This window comes from Mustela lutreola, chromosome 1 (genome assembly GCF_030435805.1).
Source record: "Mustela lutreola isolate mMusLut2 chromosome 1, mMusLut2.pri, whole genome shotgun sequence".
In the NCBI taxonomy this organism is placed as follows: Eukaryota; Metazoa; Chordata; class Mammalia; order Carnivora; family Mustelidae; genus Mustela; species Mustela lutreola.
This window is the reverse complement of record NC_081290.1, coordinates 23,254,096-23,267,371: the sequence shown is the minus strand read 5'-3', so window position 1 is coordinate 23,267,371 and position 13,276 is coordinate 23,254,096. Positions and strand designations below refer to the sequence as shown.

The window sequence follows — 13,276 nt, the reverse complement described above, 5'->3', positions numbered from 1 at the left end:
TTTTAAAGCATCAACTTGATCAGAAAAGTAAATAACAACTGGCAGTGAGCAGAACTGTTATTAAATTATTTTTGAAAAAAATATTAAACATGCTTACGTTTTTATTTTTATTTTTTATTATTTTTATTTTTTTTAAGATTTTATTTATTCATTTGACAGACAGAGATCACAAGTAGGCAGAGAGGCAGGCAGAGAGAGAGAGAGGAGGAAGCAGGCTCCCTGCTGAGCAGAGAGCCTGATGTGGGGCTCAATCCCAGGATCCTGAGATCATGACCTGAGCTGAAGGCAGAGGCTTTAACCCACTGAGCCACCCAGGCGCCCCTGCTTTTGTTTTTACATCAAATATCTCTCTCCTGAAGTTTATAGCTGATAGTTGGCATCCCTGAAACTGTCATGGTATTTGAGAACACTTGTCTATTTGTAAAAGAAAAAATGTGAGGCAACTTAAAATTTGACAACTCTTCTTGGTGCAGTGGTATGACAATAACCAAGCAACCACTGTTCCTCCATTGTAAAAAATTGTCATGATCACTCCTCATGTTATTACAAGGTTTTATAATGACTCTACGAAATTAACGATATTGGTGACATTCTGGGTGCTCTTCTAGATTCAACTTCTTTTCAGTAATAGCTTGCCTGTGAGTGAGTTTCATGTGTGGTATTAACTTTTCTAGGACTCCTTTTTTTCACTCAGTGTGTATATGTGCTCCATAAAACATTGTTTTCATTAAGCAAGTCATTTATTATTGGAACATATATTTCTTCCGTGGTACTCCTTTCTTTAGCGGCTCACTAAAAAAGTAGTTCGTTAGACAGAAACATGTGTACTTTCATTGATAGTATGAAATTTTTGCATGGTGAGTAATTTTTAAATATTTATTTCCTCAGATTTCTACCAACATTTTCTTTAACTGTTGACTGTTAACTGTTGACATATTTCATCTGTACATGATGTAATTACCTATAAATTACTAATGCAAGTGGCTGATGTTGGTATATTATTTAAATCATTTTTCACAGTGGCAGAGTATTTTACAAATGGTGTGTGGCTTTTATATTTTTTTGAAACTACTTATTATGGGGTTGCCTGGGTGGCTCAATCATTAAGTGCCTGTCTTAGGCTCAGGTCATGATCCCAGGATCCTGGGATCAAGCCCCACATCGGGCTCCCTGCACAGCAGGAAGCCTGCTTCTTCCTCTCCTACTCCCCCTGCTTGTGTTCCCTCTCTTGCTGTGTCTCTCTCTGCCAAATAAATAAGATCTTAAAAAAAAAAAGAAAAAGAAAATACTTATTACTATGTATTGAGTATCAACATCATCAGGGTCAACATCAGTGAACAGGGTCAACATCAGTGAAAAACATGTAGAGATTTATATTCACATTCTGGAGATTAAAAATAATATAATTTATTTTTTTATTTTTCTTATTTCAAGTTTTTATTTAAATTTGAGTTGGATAATGTGTAAAGTAATACTGACTGCAGGTATAGAGTTTAGTGATTTATCACTTACGTACATCACCCAGGGCTGTCACAACAAGTACCCTCCTTAATCCCCATCAGGCATTTAGCCCGCCCCCTGCCCATCTCCCTCCAACAACCCTCATCTTTTTCTCTATAGTTAAGAGTCTCTTATTGTTTGCTTCCCTCTTTTTTTCCCCTTCATTTTTGTTCATCTATTTTGTTTCTTAAATTGCACTTATGAGTGAAATCAAATAATATGTGTCTTTCTCTGATGAGTCATTTCCCTTAGCATACTATCTCTAGCTCCAATCATGTCATTGCAAATGGCAAGATTTCATTCTTTTTGGTGGTTGAATAATATTCGTGTGTGTGCGTGTGTGTGTGTATACACACACCATCTCTTTGTGCATTCATCAGTCGATGGACATTTGGGCTTTTTCCATAATTTGTCTATTGTTAATAATGCCTCTTTAAACACCGGGGTGCATGTGCCTCTTTGAATCAGTATTTTTGTTATCTTTTGGATAATTACGCAGTAATGCAATTGTTGGGTCATAGGGCTGGAGACTTAATTTTAAAATGTCTTGCTAGGGGCACCTGGGTGGCTCAGTAGGTTAAGGCCTCTGCCTTCAACTCAGGTCGTAATCTCAGGGTCCTGGGATCAAGCCCCACTTCAGGCTCTCTGCTCAGCGGGGAGCCTGCTTCCCTTCCTCTCTCTCTCTGCCTGCCTCTCCACCTATTTGTGATCTCTGTCTGTCAAATATATAAAAAACCAAAATCTTTTTTAAAAAAATGTCTTGCTAATCACACTGGCCTTGTTGTGTTGTTAATTGCCATTTTAAGGCAGACTATGCACTAAGAATGTAGTTCACTCCTGATAATAGTGGATGTAAATCAGTATTTTAAATAGTTTTATTGATAGTTTCAGATGTTGGGGACAGCTGTCTTGTTAGATATCGGGTCAATATTGTTTTGACGTCATAGTGATGCTGGCAAAGAGCTCATATTTGAGATTCTGGGAACTTTGCAGTGTCCCCCTGTTTATTTCTGTTATTTTGTAGTCCCTTCTCTGTAAAATATAAAAGCAAAACTCTCATGAGCAAAATAGACCCTGTGCTTATCTTTGGGAACAACAAGAGAGGAACTGAGGAGACTTAGTCTGTCTGAAATAACGTTGTGGGAAGAACACTCTTAGGTAATAGAGTTGAGAAGGAGCAGCTTTGGCCCTTGAGCTTGCTGAAGGATTTATTAGTATTACTAATCTTTTTCAAAGAACCAACTTTTTGCCTTTGATGACTTTTTTTTATTCTAAAGTTCATTGATTTCTGCTCTTATTTTTTATTATTTACTTCCTCTCTCTTTCTTTGGATTTATCTATGTTCTTTTTTTTTTTTTTTAAGATTTTATTTATTTATTTGACAGACAGAAATCACAAGTAGGCAGAGAGGCAGGCAGAGGGAGAGGAGGAAGCAGGCTCCCTGCGGAGCAGAGAGCCCGATGTGGGTTTCCATCCCAAGAAGGTGGGATGATGACCCTGGCCGAAGGCAGAGGTTTTAACCCACTGAGCCACCCAGGCGCCCCTCTATGATCTTTCTTGAATTCCTTGAGATAGATATATAAACAATTGCTTTTTAAACTTTTAAAATATAACTATAGCTACATTTCACCATTTTTTATTTATCATTTCAGTATTACTTAGGTCAAAAATTTTTTCTAATTAACACTGTGATTTCTTCTCTGACCCATTGGTTGTTTAGATGTGTGCTGCTTAATTGTCAGAAACTTGAGGACTCTGGTTATCACTTATATATTGATTTCTAGCTTAACTGAGAAAATACTGCACTGTATGTCAATTAATTGATGAGGGTCTATGACAATTCAATTAGGGAGGGAAGGTCATTTCAACAAATATTACTAGAGTAAAGTGCGAGGAAAATAAACCTCTTGCCTTTGTCTTATGCCACAAATAACAATCAGTTTGAGGTAGATCATAAAGCTAAAACTGCAGAACTCCTGGAGAATGTTTTTTAGGCTTTTAAGTAGACTTTAAGCAAAGATTGTTGAAGGACACTGAAAGCACTAAACATAAAGAAAAAATGATAAATTGGAGTTCATCAACATTACAAATTTCTATTCATCAAAAAGACAGAAATTGTAAAGGAAACCCACAGACTGGGAGAAAATATATGTAATATGTGTATCTGACAAAGGACTGGTATCAGAATATAAAAAGAACTCCTATAAATCAATAATGTAAGAACTATAATTTAAAAAATAGACCAAAGTCCTACAACAGATCCTGCATAAAAGAAGATGTTTAAAAAGTTACAACTATTAATCACCAGGGAGTTGCAAATCAAAACCTCACACTAGAATGGCTCAAATTGAAAGTCTGCCAACACCAAATGTCGATGAGGCTGTGTAAACTGGAGCTTCTATGTGTTACTGATGGGAGTATAGAATGATACAGCTATTTTGGAAAAATGTTTGGCAGTTTCTTATAAAGTTAAACATTCATCAACTCTCTAACCTAGCAGTTCCACTCCTAGGTGCTTATCCAAGAGAAATGGAAATACATTGTTCATAGAAATATGTTCATAGAAATAGATGTTCATAGAAAGGTTTGTACAAGAATGTTTATAGCAGTGTTATTCATAATAGCTCTCAAATAGAAACCAAATGTCCATTCATCAGGAGAATATATTATAAGTTTTGGTGTTTTCATACAAAAGATTACATTCTATATAAGCCCATTTGTATGAAGTTCAGAACTAATCTGTGGTAATAGAAATGTAGAAATGAGAACAGTGATTGCCTTTGGGTTGTGGCACTTCACAAAAATGGGCATGGGGAAACTTCCTGTAGTGATGGAGATGCTCTATATTTTTATTTTGTTGGTGGTTACACAATTGGATTCCTTTATCAAAATGTATCAAATTGTACACTTAAAAGTAGCTTATTTTACTGTATATAAATTAAATTTTGCTTTAAAAAAGTTACTTTTTGCTATTTCTTGCTAATCTACATTATTTCAGAATAGTAAGTTCAAAAAAGTACTCTATGGTTTCTATTTGTTGAGATTTCTTGAAACTTACTTTATGACCCACATGTGGTTAATTTCTGTAAATGTTTCATGTATATCTTAAAAGAATATGTAGTCACAGTAGTTGGTTACAACCTTTTCCACATAGGCTACTAAGACTGAGGTTGTTAATTGTGTTACTCAAATCTTATGTATCCTTTTTCTTTGTCTTCTTCTTCTTCTTCTTTTTTTTTTTTTTTTTGCTTGTTCTGTGACTTACTGAGAGATCTGCGTTAAAATATTTTATAATCTTTATAATTTCAAACATACACATTGCAATTATTTTAAAGACCATATTCTATGACTCGTCACCTCTGGGTCCTGTTTTCATTGTCTGTTTCTTAAATAGATGCCCTGGCATGCCTGGTATTGTTGATTGAATGCAAGACATTACGTACAAAGAATCACAGATACTGTAGATGAATCTTCCTCCATGGAGCTTGCTTATGCTTCTGATAGACAGTTATAGTAGGTCAGACCTTCTTAATCCAGTGAGGTACCAAACTGATTTGATAATCAGCTCTGGTATTTTTTGGTCTCCTCACTTCATGTGCCTCTAAGCTTCTGCTTTCTGCTTTGGCTTCTCAGTTTTGCCCTGTGCCTCTTAAACATCAATAGATGTCTTTTTTATTTTTTTTTGAGTGAGAGAGGAGAAGGAAAGGGCAGAGGAAGGAAGAGACTCTTAGGCTCCACGCTGTGCATGGAGCCCAGTGCAGCTTGATCTCTCAACCCTGAGATCATGGCCTGAGCCAAAATCAAGAGTTAGGGATACTTAACCAACTGAGCCACCCAGGCGCCCCAAGATCAGTAGGTGGCTTGAAAGGAAAAGCAATATAATGATTTGTGTCAGTTTTGTTTTTCTTCTAAGATCTTGGCGTCTCGTGTCCTGGCTACCTTGGTAGCGCTCTAATGCCTTTAAACAGGTTATTAAATACATATCCAGGTTTTCTAGTTGTGTTTGATGGGAAGTTGGTCTGATACAAGCTAGCTCCTTATAGCCAGAGCTGGGAATCCTTCTCTAAGCCCATACAGAGACCTCCTCCTCCGGCCCAGACAGCCGTTGTCATCCTGAGATTTGAAGAGATTTCTTTCTGAGTCATTGCCTCAGAACTTTGTCTTCTTTTCCTAGCTATGCAAAACGCATATCTGAATTTGGGGGGGGGGGCGGGGGGAGTGTCTCCTAGACATTTCCCACATCCATTTCAGTTAAAATCTATGGTTACCGGGTGACGGTTTTCATTCCGGTATGTTTTTTAAGAGATTGTGCATGCCCTACCCACAGGGAGCCCATTAAATTAACTCTGTGATTGGTATTTGAATAAAAAGGTGCCTTTGCTACTTCTGGGGGAGGGAACAATCTAATGATTACGGCTTTTAATTCTCTGCTAGGTTGAATTAGTATCTTCTAGCTCCTTGAATTTTGGGTAAACTACCATGGAGCACTGGATGTGGTGCATAAACAATGAATTTTGGAACACTGAAAAAAATAAAATTTAAAAAGATAAATATGATAATTCTGTATGTAAGAAGGATTGGGCACCTTGGTATTCATGGAGAGGATGCTTTCAGTCCCTTCAAATGTAGAAACAATTTATAATAAATGCTTTTAAGGCAATAGAATAAATTTAGGCTAAGGAACTTTAATTTTATGAAACCTAATTTAAAACCTCAGGAAAAAAAATAAAAACACTCCTTTGTACCGAGTTCTGCTGGAATGAAAAAGAGATTCATTTTGAGGCTTCCCAAGAGAACTGAAGATATAAAGCTCTTGACGTTTTGTTTTTTTCTCAACAGTTCACAAGAGCAGTGACTCCCAGGTTTTTCTCAGCAATGTACTCCATTTCCTGGCACACTTAACCACTGATCTCCTTCTTACAAGAAGAAAATTTTGGTGAAGAGTTACCCAGCAAGGAAAGGACGTGTGGCTGTTAAGATAGGTAAGTCATTTGTTTAGAGGATGGGGAAGGAAGTAGCTTATAAAGTACTAAAGAACATTTTATTTATTGTGAATGGCATGCTAGAAATGGATAGTATGCATTTCACTGTCAAGTTAAAAGATCCTTGTTGCTGAGGATCTTCTAATTCTAGATTTAATTCTCAGCTCTTAGCAGCTGTATAAACTTGGCCACATCACTTAAATTCTCTGAGCCCCTTTCTTTCATCTGTATAAAAAAAATTAATATGAAAAGCTTTTGCAAATGGGAGGATATAATATAAAATGTAATTATCACTGTTTATTCTTTTGTTGCTGTTATAAAATTCTGTGGAATAGTTAGTGACCTTGTGTCTCATGGTGCATTTGGGCCATAGAACTTGGTACTGTGAATTTGGGGACTCCATATTGAGTGTCAGGTGTAGGAGACCCCCCACCCCCTCCCCCATAAGAACAACATTGTACTGTTCTTTTGTCTACAAGTACCTGCTACTTTTTAGAAGATGGGGCAAAGGATGAAAGTTAAAGACAAGATCAAAGGAAAGAAAATACCTGTATGAGTACTATATTAAGTGTTTAGATACACTATTTCATGTAATCCATGCACCAAGTCATGTAAGATGGATGTTATTCATTCCATTTTGCCTTAAAAGACAGAATTCCTTAGGCAGTCACCTAAAAGAAGATGAAAACCATTCTGATTTATCATAACTTGCAAGATATTATTGGATGGTGGGAACTTGAAGTTTTTAATTTTTCTAATGTTTTATAGTACGCACGTACAGCTTCATAAAGTGGTTAATTAAAAATAAATAATGGGTTTTAAAGAATCTTTGTCAAGTACCCATTATGAACCAGGTACTGTTTTAGGTGTTTGTTCACATCAGTGAGCAAAACATGAAGATCTAGGCCCTCGTGGAGCTTATGTTCTAGCATCGTGGGAAACAGATAATAAATAATGCATGTAATAGAGAAATAAATAAAGTACTAGGCTATTAGAAGCCAGTAAGAATATGGAAACAAGAGAAAGAAAACCTAAGGGGACTTGGAGGTGCCGGGTGACGCAGGAGTACACACTGCAGTGTTAAATGGAACATCCAGGGTCAGCTTCATTGAGGAAAGATAGGAAGTCACAGTTCCCCGTGGACATGTTCTAGGCAAAGGAAGCAGGTGAAGCAAAAGCCCTAAGGAGTGAACAAGGTGGGCTATTTCGGTCATAGCCAGGAGGCCGATGTGCTGGCGCCGAGACTGGACAGGATGGTAGTGGGAAGCTGAGTTTAGAGATGCAGCGTCAGCTCCAGAGAAAATGTCACTTCCTTACTTCAAATGCCTAAGAAAAGTTACCTTGTTTTCTTCCTGCCTACTTGGTTTTTTTCTGTGTGTGTTTCTTCTGCATTTAAAATACATACACGTACACACACACCAAATAAGTTATGGCTCTCTCACTGTGTTAGTTCTTAGGGCAACTGTAACATAGTACCACAAAGTAGGTGGCTTGAAAGAGCAGAAATGTATTGTCTCACAGATCTGGAGCCTAGGAGTCTGAAATCAAGAGAGACACTGGGTATTCTATGCAGCTAATGAATCGTTTAACACTACATTAAAAACTAATGATGTATTCTACGCTGGCTAACTGAGTGTAATTTAAAAAAAAAAAAAAAAAAAAGGAGAGAGGGCAGTGCTCCCTCTGAGACATAAAGGGGAGAATCCTTCCTTGCCCCTTCATAGGTGTGGTGGGGGCCAGCGATCCTTGGCTTTCCTGGGTCTGGTGCCACATCACATCAGTCTCTGCCTCTGTCTTCCGATGTCATTCTCCCTGTGTGTTGGTGTCTTCCCAGGGCTGTCTTTCCTTTTCTTAGAAGGATGACAGGCATACTGGATTCAGGATCCTACTCCAGTATGATCTCACCTTCTTTCCAGATAAGCTCACATTCTGAGGTACTGAGGGTTAGCCCTTAAGTATACCTTTTGGGGGGCACATTTTAACTCATAATAAAAATTAATAGCCCGTAATAATAATTAACAGTAGGTGTTATTCTTCCCATCATACTAGCGGAGAAGCAGGTTCAGAAAGCATAAGTGACTTGCCCAGAGTCCGTCAGTAAGCAGAAGAGCAGGTCAGTGCGCACCTGTGGCAGGGATGTGAAGTTGGAGGTGACAGGGACGGTTCTGGCTGAGGACAGGAACTGCACACTGCAGCGTTGCAGTCCCTGTCCGTACTGCTTAACCTCAAGATAGCTCAAAATTGATGCTCTATCTCAGCATTCCTATCAAAGGAAAGGTAGATGCCTCCTCCGTAACCCACTTCCCATTTTGCATTTCATTCCATAGCATTACAAGACACAGGAAACAGATGCTATTTCTCTGTTTTCAGAATTTTCCCAGAAAATTAATACCGTAATTTCTGTGGTGTGTAGAACATTTTGTGACAATACATGGGTTTTTCTTATACAACATAGAAAAATATATGATTGAGTCAGTTGGCATATTACAGTAGAATTAGGGGATTTTTAGAGCATTTAATATATTTCCCTTTCTCATTATATTAAAAAAATTCTTTTTTAATACTGAATTTGTCTGGCCATTTGTGAGCCAGCATTAGAGCTTTATTTTTAGTCTTAGTCTTGAAGGATGCACCTGAGAAAAGGAAGGGTACACCAAAACAGGACTGAACACTTTTCCATGACGTCATGAGGGTGACATCCCTGGGTCAGGTTAAATGTGCACAAAACCACCAAAGGCAGTGTTCCCAGAGGAATCTCTAGATCCTGCTCAAGGTAAAACAAATCCTCAAGCTAAGTGTTAAGTCTGGGTGGTGAGACAAAGGGTGGTTGGAAAAAAGATCAGAAGGTCAAAACAGAAAAATTAGAGCTATGTCAAGAAGTAGAATGTGAGACATACTCAGTGGTTCAGAAAGTTACTTGGCTGAGGGCTTGCGAGGCTTCCTTGTCCATGGCCCTGACTGCATGGTGTGGGGTGAGAGAGGGCAGGCCCCTTTCTGCTTTTAGAGACTTGCTGTCCATGATTTGTGGTGACAGTCTTGTAGTTTCTTTTCAAGGCCCCTTCTTTTTACCTCTTTTCTCAGTATGTATTTATTCCTCCCAAGTTCTTGGGCTTCACTTTTCACTTAACAGCTGACTGGCTTGGATCTTTGTGTTGAAGCATATATTCTTCTTAGAATCACAAAAGGGAAAACTGCCTCTCTTCCAAAGATGCTTCTACTCTGTTAAAATCGATTTTCTTTGATCCTGAGAGAGTGTGGCAAGAGCTAGGTCTTCATATTTTCCTTCTGAATGAAAATGATCCACAGTCTTTGTCTGCCGTCCCCACCACAGCTGGCCACTGCCCAGAATGCAGCAAGGTCCCCTGGGTCTGGCATGGGGGGCGGGCTCAGAGGTCAGTGAACACAGGTGCGCCCCACCGACTTTTGAGGACCTGGCTGGCACCCGGTAAGGCAGAGAAACAGTTGCTGCTCTTGCTGCGGTGGCTGCTGCTAATTGTCAAGGGCCGAGCGAGTCAGGGGTCACTGGTTTGAATTACTTCCCTGCTGCAGACATTCTGGGAAAATACGAGGCTTTTCACAAGAAAGGCCTAAAGGTGACAAGTATTAGAACTTAGTGGCCTACTTAATCCCTCTTATCACTGCAGAATGGGAATAAAATCCTCCTTATTTCCCAGTAGTGGTAAATGGTTGAGAAATGAGAAACACTGAGGCCTTCAGTTAGAAAACATTTAATTATAAAACATTTATTTTTTTTTAAATTCGGATGAAATTCACATAGCATAATAATAGCCATTTTAAAGATTTATTTATTTATTATTTGGGAGAGAGAGCATGTGTGCTTATGGGCAGGAGGGGCAAGGGAGAGAGAATCTGAGGCCGACTCTGCCTCCTCAGTGCAGAGCCTGACGTGGGGCTGCTCAGGGGGCTTGATCCCACAACCCTGAGATCATGATCTGAGGCGCAACCAAGGGTAGGACACTTAACTGCCTGCGTCAATCAGGTGCAATTAGCCAATTAGCCCAAATTAGCCATTTTATTTTTTATATTTTTTAAAGATCTTATTTATTTATTTGACAGTGAGCGATCACAAGTTGGCAGGCAGAGAGGCAGGTAGAGTGAGAGGAGGAACCAGGCTCCCTGCTGAGCAGAGAGCCCGATGTAGGGCTCGATTCCAGGACCCTGATCGTGACCTGAGCCCAGAGCAGAGGCTTTAACCCACTGAGCCACCCAGGCACCCCCAAATTAGCCATTTTAAAGTGAATGATTTAGTGGCCATTAGTACATTCACAGTGTTGAGCAACTATCCCAGAACATTTTCACTGCCCCCCAAATTAAAAAACCCCATACATGTTAAGCAATTATTCCCCATTTCTCCTTCCCCTCAACCACTGACAACCACCCATCTGCTCTCTGTCTCTAGGGATTTATCTATTCTAGCTATTTAATATAAAGGGAATCATACAGGATGTGACTTTTTGTGTCTGGTAAAACATTTATTTTTAAACACAAGTCATTTTTATATCAGTCTCCTCTTGTCATAACAGTGGGAGAGCTGGGGTGCTGCTGGAGTATTAATGTCTCTCTGATTAGGCCCTCGAAGGAAAAAAAAAACGCTCTTCAGGAATACCTGCTTCACTTCTGCTGCGGGTGGGTTTCTCTTCAGAGATAACTCGCAGTTTAGATTTAAGTTAATGTTACTTAATTTGGAAGGATATGAAGAATTCAGCTTTACTTCAGGATGGCGGTCAGTCCCCTCTGGCATCCTTCCCCCCACCTCCAGTTTGTGTCGTCTAGTGGTCTGAACCCCAATTTATCCCATCATCCAGATGAACCTGTAACTGATACTTTGGCATCGGGATAGCTAGAGATTATATTGCTAGCTAAGCAACAAAGCGTAGTCTCCCCCCGGGGAGTTGAATGATACCAGCTGTTGAAGATGAAAATTTGAGAAATACTTTACACTGTCATCTGTAGAGGAGGCTGACCATCCTGCCGCCTCCCTTCTCTCCCCCCTGGAACAGAGGCTGCTCAGGGAGGGCCTCGGGATGCAGGCAGCAGGGGCCTGACATGAGATTCCTCTCTCTCTCTCTCTGCCACAGTAACCCAAGGTAGGTTGCAGAGATGAAGCTGGCAGAGAAAGGGGCAGCTGGATGGCAAACAAGGTTCTGAGGGGACCCAAATTCTAGTTAAATCTTTTTGCAGGAGCAAAATATCCTGCTGGTCTAGTGATGCAGAACTCGAGAATTAAATTGGCATAGAGCTAGTGCTTTCAGCAAATGCAACCTCTGGAAGTCTCTCTCGGGCAGATTCCCTGGGAGTGGCAGGACCGTTAAATGGAGGACAAATTACGGCTCGCTGCCCTCAGATGGTGGTTATCGTGAGTGTGTTCTGCGCCAGGTGTGGCTGAGGCATCGACTGTCTGCTCCGAAATATCTTCCAGGGACCTGAGAATACCAGCTGGAGAGTAACCAATGAGTTGACATCACAGAGCAGCAACAGGGATGGGCTGGGGCACTTCTGTTGATCGCTCTTCCTCCCTCTTCTTTCATCTCTTTCTGTCTCCCTCCCTCCACTGACATGTGTGGAGCTCGTCCTGTGCCAGGCACTGTGCGGAGGGCCCAGGGTATGAACTCCCCTCCACGCATGTCCTCCTGCGGTCGCCGAGCATTAGAAGTAGTTGTATACTTGTCTGTCCTCCGGAGGAGAAGGTAGCTTCTAAAGGCCAGAGTCCTTGCCCTGGAGCCTCTGAATCCAACATTGCCCTAGCAGAACTTTATGGAATTGAATTCAGATATGTAAGCAGATAACCGTATAAAATGTGATTAGTGATATTTGAGAGAGTTGTGCACAGAGTGCTGGGCAACACAAAGGGCAGGGTGAACAACTGCCAAAGGCAGCCGCAGGGCCTCCCCAGGGGTGTCATCTGAGCCCTCTTGAAAGATGAGAAGGTGTTTGCCAGACAAATGGGGCTCGGGGTGGGGGCACACAATCTCCAGAGGTCACACCTATGTGAATATGTTTCTTGGGAGGAGGCTGTGATCCTCTAAATCCTGCCCTTTTTTTCTCTAATGAAACTTCAGAAAATAACTCCGTGGTTGGCCACTATCTCTGGATCAAGCCCATGGACAGTATAGGCATCTCTTCTAGAAAGTGATAAGCCTGTTTCTTCTAGGAGCTAAAGGCCACTCCCCACCAAAAAATTCTGTTGAATTCCTTATCTCTAAACTGCCATGTGTTTTAATCTTTCTTCTTCGTGTTGAAATAAACGTTTAAAAAAGTTCTTTTTCTAAATCGGTTTGAGTGGAGCCAAGATTTCACTCTGATAATCCTTTCACCATTTCAACAAATGTGTGTTGAATGCCTCCCCTGCTCTGGAGTCTCGGCTTACAAAGAACGAACAGTGAGCTAGTTTTTGCTCCCAAGGAGACTAAAACTGACACCAAACAGGAAGCTAAAGTAGCACAGGGATGGTCTTCCTTTAGCATTTACTATTAACGTGTAGTCTTCATGCTGAGTTGGTATTGAAACTTTTTGGAGTAGGTGACTCCAATTCTGAACTGAAGTTTAGGGGTCCAAGGAACAATCAAGAAAGCCACCCTTACCAGTAGAAGATTAGCCAGGAAAAGCAAAAAAACATCTTTAGTCTAAAGTTTACTGAGTATGTATTTTAAGGAACCTCAGAAAGTCCACTCCATGCAGAAAGATACCCCAAAAGGAGCACATAAGATAAAGTTTTATATTAAGTATTTGGTTATATATACTTCTATGTCTTATTTATAGATAAGATTCTATAT

The 13,276-nt window shown here is 40.0% G+C and overlaps 1 protein-coding gene across 1 annotated transcript in view; it reads left to right on the top strand.

Moving 5' to 3' along the window:
* The first annotated feature begins 6,351 nt into the window (after positions 1–6,351).
* Positions 6,352–13,276, top strand: part of CRACD (capping protein inhibiting regulator of actin dynamics) — a 138,992-nt gene continuing 132,067 nt past the window's right edge. Inside the window, exon 1 of the mRNA XM_059160739.1 lies at positions 6,352–6,482. The gene's annotated coding sequence lies outside the window, so the exon portion shown is untranslated. The remainder of the gene's footprint in view (positions 6,483–13,276) is intronic.